Source organism: Schistocerca cancellata, chromosome 2 (genome assembly GCF_023864275.1).
Source record: "Schistocerca cancellata isolate TAMUIC-IGC-003103 chromosome 2, iqSchCanc2.1, whole genome shotgun sequence".
NCBI classification, from domain to species: Eukaryota; Metazoa; Arthropoda; class Insecta; order Orthoptera; family Acrididae; genus Schistocerca; species Schistocerca cancellata.
Genome location: NC_064627.1, coordinates 919,565,615 through 919,572,277, shown reverse-complemented (window position 1 = coordinate 919,572,277; position 6,663 = coordinate 919,565,615). Strand labels below are relative to the sequence as shown.

The 6,663-nt window shown below is 45.7% G+C and overlaps 1 pseudogene; it reads left to right on the top strand.

The window, feature by feature from the left end:
- Positions 1 to 611: 611 nt before the first annotated feature.
- LOC126164231 (5S ribosomal RNA) lies at positions 612 to 729 on the top strand (annotated as a pseudogene).
- The last annotated feature ends 5,934 nt before the right edge of the window (positions 730 to 6,663 follow it).

Below are 6,663 nucleotides of genomic sequence, written 5' to 3'. Positions count from 1 at the left end.
AGGAAGCAGTCACACATAACAGCCTAGACACATTTCACCCTCCACGGGAGATAGGTACCACCAAAGACAGCAAGCAAAAGGACCCACTGAGTGCCCAAACCTAACTGAATGTGTAATAAAGGAAGTGTTTTCCTTTTATCCTTACATCCCATCCTAGAAGAATAAGTCATCAAGGATGATCTCTTCAGCGCACACTACACAGAAAGAAAACTTCCTTCTGAGAGGGTCACCTGACACTGTAATGCATAACACAGCCAATAGATGGCGAATGAGTTTAATGTTACCTAAAATGAAAGTGAAGACCCCAAGCTAAGCAGAAAGACCACAGGTACCGCCTGTATCGAAACAGATTTAACATACAAGTGTTCCCTTCATTCTTTTGAACCGCCGACCGGCCTGTGTGTACAATGTGAACACTAATAAAACCAAAAAGCTGCAGGGACGGATTCCTGAATGCAAATGGAGGAAAAAAGGTTCTATGAACGTATGTCCGGAAATGCATCGTTGCCACGGTAGATGGAGCTGACGAGTGAAAGTTCTTCTGCCCACGTGCCGTGTGTTACTTGCGTGTGGGAGGCTCTGTGATTGGCGCAGCGGTATTCATGTTGGGGGCCAATGGCCTTGCCGCAGTGGTAACACCGGTTCCCGTCAGATTACCGAAGTTAAGCGCTGTCGGGCTGGGCTAGCACTTGGATGGGTGACCATCCGGTCTGCCGAGCGCTGTTGGCAAGCGGGGTGCACTCAGCCCTTGTGAGGCAAACCGAGGCAAACCGAGAAGTAGCGGCTCCGGTCTCGTAAACTGACATACGGCCTGGAGAGCGGTGTGCTGACCACATGCCCCTCCATATCCGCATTCAGTCGCGCCTGGGGCTGAGGATGACACGGCGGCCGGTCGGTACCGTTTGGCATTCATGGCCTGTTCGGACGGAATTTGGAACAAGCCGAGACGGTGTTTGTGTACGGCGAAGCAGATGAAAACGTTCGAGAGGTTCAAATGGCTCTGAGCACTATGGGACTTAGCATCTGAGGTCATCAGTCCCCTAGAACTTAGAACTACTTAAACCTGACTAACCTAAGGACATCACACACATCCATGCCCGAGGCAGGATTCGAACCTGCGACCGTAACGGTTGTGCAGTTCCAGACTGAAGCGTCTAGAACCGCTCGGCCACACCGTCCGGCGTTCGAGAGGTACCACGGCTATACCAAGACAAGTACCTTAACATACACCAACCACATCGCAAAACATTTCAACTTCCTACATGTTCCTCTGTCTGAAAGGGCCCATGATTGCCCAAACGCCCGACTAGGGCTTGAAATGTTGTGTGATGTGGTTGGTGTCTGCGATAGTATTCGTTTTGGTATAGCCGTGTTAACTCTCAACCGTTTCTATCTGTTTGAGCATACAAAAACACCATCTCGGCTTGTTCCCAACATGAATACTGGGCCATTCTGGAGGTTACAGCACTCTGCGTCACTCACACAGACTGCAACATGAAGTTCTACTCGGCACGTGGGCAGAGGAACTTTCATTCGTCAGCGCCATCTACCATAGCAACGATGCGTTTCCGGTTACATGTTCATAGGACCTTTTATCTTCCATTTCTAGTCAGGAATTCGTCCCTGCAGTTTGCCGGTTTTATTAGTGTTCACCCTGTATATTGGGCATACTTAACGTGCGACTAACAGTACCGCCACCAATGCTTCCCCAAAGGCTCGTGCGAACCTTAGCAACACACTCATCTGCGTGTAGGTTTGGCTTGTACCGATTGTGCCGCAGTTTGTGCGGCCAGGTACTGGCTGCAAATCCTACAGTAGAAGTGTGGATACTCAGAGGAGTGGCGGCCGCTTGTTGTACACTAGAGGAGGCACACGCAGGTAGCTTCGTGGGAGAGCGCGGCCACGCGCGACGCCGAATTAACACGCGCGATATATGGGCGGTCGTTTGTCGCGGCCAGCGGGCCGGCACGTAAAACAGTGGCAGCGGCCCGGGGCTGACAAATGCCCCCAGCGAATTCCTCATAAATACGGCCGCGCCGCGATGGCTGTCCGGATAAGAGCGGGCGACATGCTGAGAACGCGCGCGTGCGGGCGGTCGCCGTCGCCGTCGCCGGCGCTGGTGTCGTTTACCACCGCCAGGAGCGCTGGCTCTACGTCTCCTCCGCTCTGAGGAAACGGGGGCTGCTGCGCCAGGCCGAGCCGGTAAGTTATCGTCTCACGAAGACGCTCGGATGTCTCCGAATGTGGTCGATATAGCGCTTTTTTTTACATGATATCTCATTAGTTTTCATAACTGTGCAGAGGGGTGGCGCGTGGAGGAGTTCTGTACGTCTAGTGGGTCAACAAGACAACGAAAACGATCGTATTACATTACAAGATTAGTGTACGCTGCCACACCATTTAAATACCTACAGGTATAGCTTCGCAGTAACGTGAAGCAGACATGAATTTTCTGACTGGTTTGCTGGAGCCTGCCACTGTATTCCTGTGAGAACCTCACATTTTAGTACGTGAAATGTACTCGCAGTTCCTAATTTGGCAACCATCAGCTGTATAATGGAATGCTGACACTGAAAGTTTATGGTGGACAGAGACTCGAACTCGGATTTCCGGCTCATCGCGAGCGTTTGCCTTATCATTTGGCTATTTGAGCACGATTCACGGCTAGACCAAAATTTTCATATGTAGTCAACCATTTGTCTGCAACCTGTACCCGCACATCCATTATGTCTGTCCCGTACAGGCGAGATAGTTTATTTATTTGAAAGTCGCTCAGTCGGTTCGGCAGATAAATTTTAATTGAAACTCGCATGCATAGATGTCCCAAGGAATATTACATCGTTCTTCTGAAAAACACTGGCACTATCTATAACGTATTTATCTGCCGACACCGGGCGACTTTCAGCTCAGAAATTTCTCTGTTTACTTATTCTGATCATCACTAAACTGACACACAATATTATTAGCGCAACAAAATCAGACTTTCAATAATCCCTACAAAAGAATGGCCCTGTCTAACAATAACCTATACCTTACCTGAATCACTTACCTCACAAAAATCTTCGTTACTCGAACTACTGCAATACAGCGAGCACCAATACTGCCATCTAAATAAAAGATTCTAACTACTGAAGGCACTAACTACTGTTAGTCATAGTTAGCAAATGAAAGATTTTGATAGATAACAAACAATGTATTTACCTTAATAGCGTACAAAAGTTATTATCTGCAGGGTGTTACAAAAAGGTACGGCCAAACTTTCAAGAAACATTCCTCACACACAAATAAAGAAAAGATGTTATGTGGACATGTGTCCGGAAACACTAAATTTCCATGATAGAGCTAATTTTAGTATGTACTGTATTTCCTCGATTCACCGCCAGTTGGTCCAATTGAAGGAAGGTAATGTTGACTTCGGTGCTTGTGTTGACATGCGACTCACTGCTCTACAGTACTAGCATCAAGCACATCAGTACGTAGCATCAACAGGTTGGTGTTGATCACGAACGTGGTTTTGCAGTCAGTGCAATGTTTACAAATGCGGAGTTGGCAGATGCCCATTTGATGTATGGATTAGTACGGGGCAATAGCCGTGGCGCGGTACGTTTGTATCGAGACAGATTTCCAGAACGAAGGTGTGCCGACAGGAAGACGTTCGAAGCAATTGATCGGCGTCTTAGGGAGCATGGAACATTCCAGCCTATGACTCGCGACTGGGGAAGACCTAGAACGACGAGGACACCTGCAATGGACCAGGCAATTCTTCGTGCAGTTGACGATAACCCTAATGTCAGCGTCAGAGAAGTTAGTGCTGTACAAGGTAACATTGACCACGTCACTGTATGGAGAGTGCTACGGGAGAACCAGTTGTCTCCGTACCATGTACAACGTGTGCAGGCACTATCAGTAGCTGACTGGCTTCCACGGGTACACTTCTGCGAATGGTTCATCCAACAATGTGTCAATCCTCGTTTCAGTACAAATGTTCTCTTTACGGATGAGGCTTCATTCCAACGTGATCAAATTGTAAATTTTCACCATAAACATGTGTGGGCTGACGAGAATTCGCACGCAATTGTGCAATCACGTCATCAACACAGATTTTCTGTGAACGTTTGGACAGGCATTTTTGGTGATGTCTTGATTGGGCCCCATGTTCTTCCACCTACGCTCAATTGAGCACGTTATCATGATTTCACACGGGATACTCTACCTGTGCTGCTAGAACATGTGCCTTTACAAGTACGACAAAACATATGGTTCATGCACGATGGAGCTCCTGCACATTTCAGTCGAAGTGTTCGTACGCTTCTCAATAACAGATTCGATGACCGATGGATTGGTAGAAGCGGACCAATTCCATGGCCTCCACGCTCTCCTGACCTCAACCCTCTTGACTTTCATTTATGGGGGCATTTGAAAGATCCTGTCTACGCAACCCTGGTACCAAATGTAGAGACTCATCGTGCTCGTATTGTGGACGGCTGTGATACAATACGCCATCCTCCAGGGCTGCATCAGCGCATCAGAGATTCTATGCGACGGAGGGTGGATGCATGTATCCTCGCTAACGGAGGACATTTCGAACATTTCCTGTAACAAAGTGTTTGAAGTCACGCTGGTACGTTCTGTTGTTGTATGTTTCCATTCCATGATTAAAAAATGGTTCAAATGGCTCTGAGCACTATGGGACTCAACTGCTGTGGTCATAAGTCCCCTAGAACTTAGAACTACTTAAACCTAACTAACCTAAGGACAGCACACAACACCCAGCCATCACGCATTCCATGATTAATGTGATTTGAAGAGAAGTAATAAAATGAGCTCTAACATGGAAAGTAAGCGTTTCCGGACACATATCCACATAACATATTTTCTTTCTTTGTGTGTGAGGAATGTTTCCTGAAAGTTTGGCCATACCTTATTGTAACACCCTATATACAGGGTGAGTCACCTAACATAACCGCTGGATATATTTCGTAAACCACATCAAATACTGACGAATCGATTCCACAGACCGAACGTGAGGAGAGGGGCTAGTGTAATTGGTTAATACAAACCATAAAAGAATTCACGGAAGTATGTTTTTTAACACAAACCTACGTTTTTTTTAAGTGGAACCCCGTTAGTTTTGTTAGCACATCTGAACATATAAACGAATACGTAGTCAGTGCCGTTTGTTGCATTGTAAAATGTTAATTACATCCGGAGATATTGTAACCTAAAGTTGACGCTTGAGTACCACTCCTCCGCTGTTCGATCGTGGGTATCGGAGAGCACCGATTTACGTATGGATCCAAAGGGAACGGTGATGGACCTTAGGTACAGAAGAGACTGGAACAGCACATTACTTCCACATGCTAACACCTTTTTATTGGTCTTTTTCACTGACGCACATGTACATTACCACGAGGGGTGAGGTACACGTTCGACGGGTGTTTCATAGGACGTGGAGGCCGCATAAATTGGCCAGCCCGTTCTCCTGATCTGACACCTCTGGACTTCTTTCTGTGGGGTACGTTAAAGGAGAATGTGTACCGTGATGTGCCTACAACCCCAGAGGATATGAAACAACGTATTGTGGCAGCCTGTGGCGACATTACACCACATGTACTGCAGCGTGTACGAAATTCACTACGCCAGAGATTGCAATTGTGTGCAGCAAATGATGGCCACGACATTGAACATCTATTGGCCTGACATGTCGGGACACACTCTATTCCACTCCGTAATTGAAAACGGAAACCACGTGTGTACGTGTACCTCACCCCTCATGGTAATGTACATGTGCGTCAGTGAAAAAGACCAATAAAAAGGTGTTAGCCTGTGGACGTAATGTGCTGTTCCAGTCTCTTCTGTACCTAAGGTCCATCACCGTTCCCTTTGGATCCCTACGTAATTCGGTGCTCTCCGATACACACGATCGAACAGCAGAGGAGTGGTACTCAAGCGTCAACTTTATGTTACAATATCTCCGGAACTAATTAACATTTTACAATGCAACAAACGGCACTGATTACGTATTTGTTTATATGTTTAGATGTGCTAACAAAACTAACGGGGTTCCATTTAAAAAAACGTAGGTTTGTGTTAAAAAACATACTTCCGTGAATTCTTTTATGGTTTGTATTAACCAATTACACTAGCCCCTCTCCTCACGTTCTGTCTGTGGAATTGATCCGTCAGTATTTGATGTGGTTTACGAAATATATCCAGCGGTAACGTTAGGTAACTCACCCTATATATATATATATATATATATATATATATATATATATATATATGCTCCAGACTGAACGCTGAAAGGCATAATCAGTCTTAAATGATGATATATATATATATATATATATATATATATATATATATATATATATATATATCATAATTTATGACTGATTATGCCTTATATATATATATGATTTTGTGACATCCAATTAAACAAATTTCCTTTTCCTATATATATATAGTGGTGCCTCTTCTGATGTTAAGCCTATTACTTCAAAATCATTCTTAACCGAATCCAGGTACCTTCTCCTTGGTCTGCCCCGACTCCTCCTACCCTCTACTGCTGAACCCATGAGTCTCTTGGGTAACCTTGCTTCTCCCATGCGTGTAACATGACCCGACCATCTAAGCCTGTTCGCCCTGACTGTTACATCTATA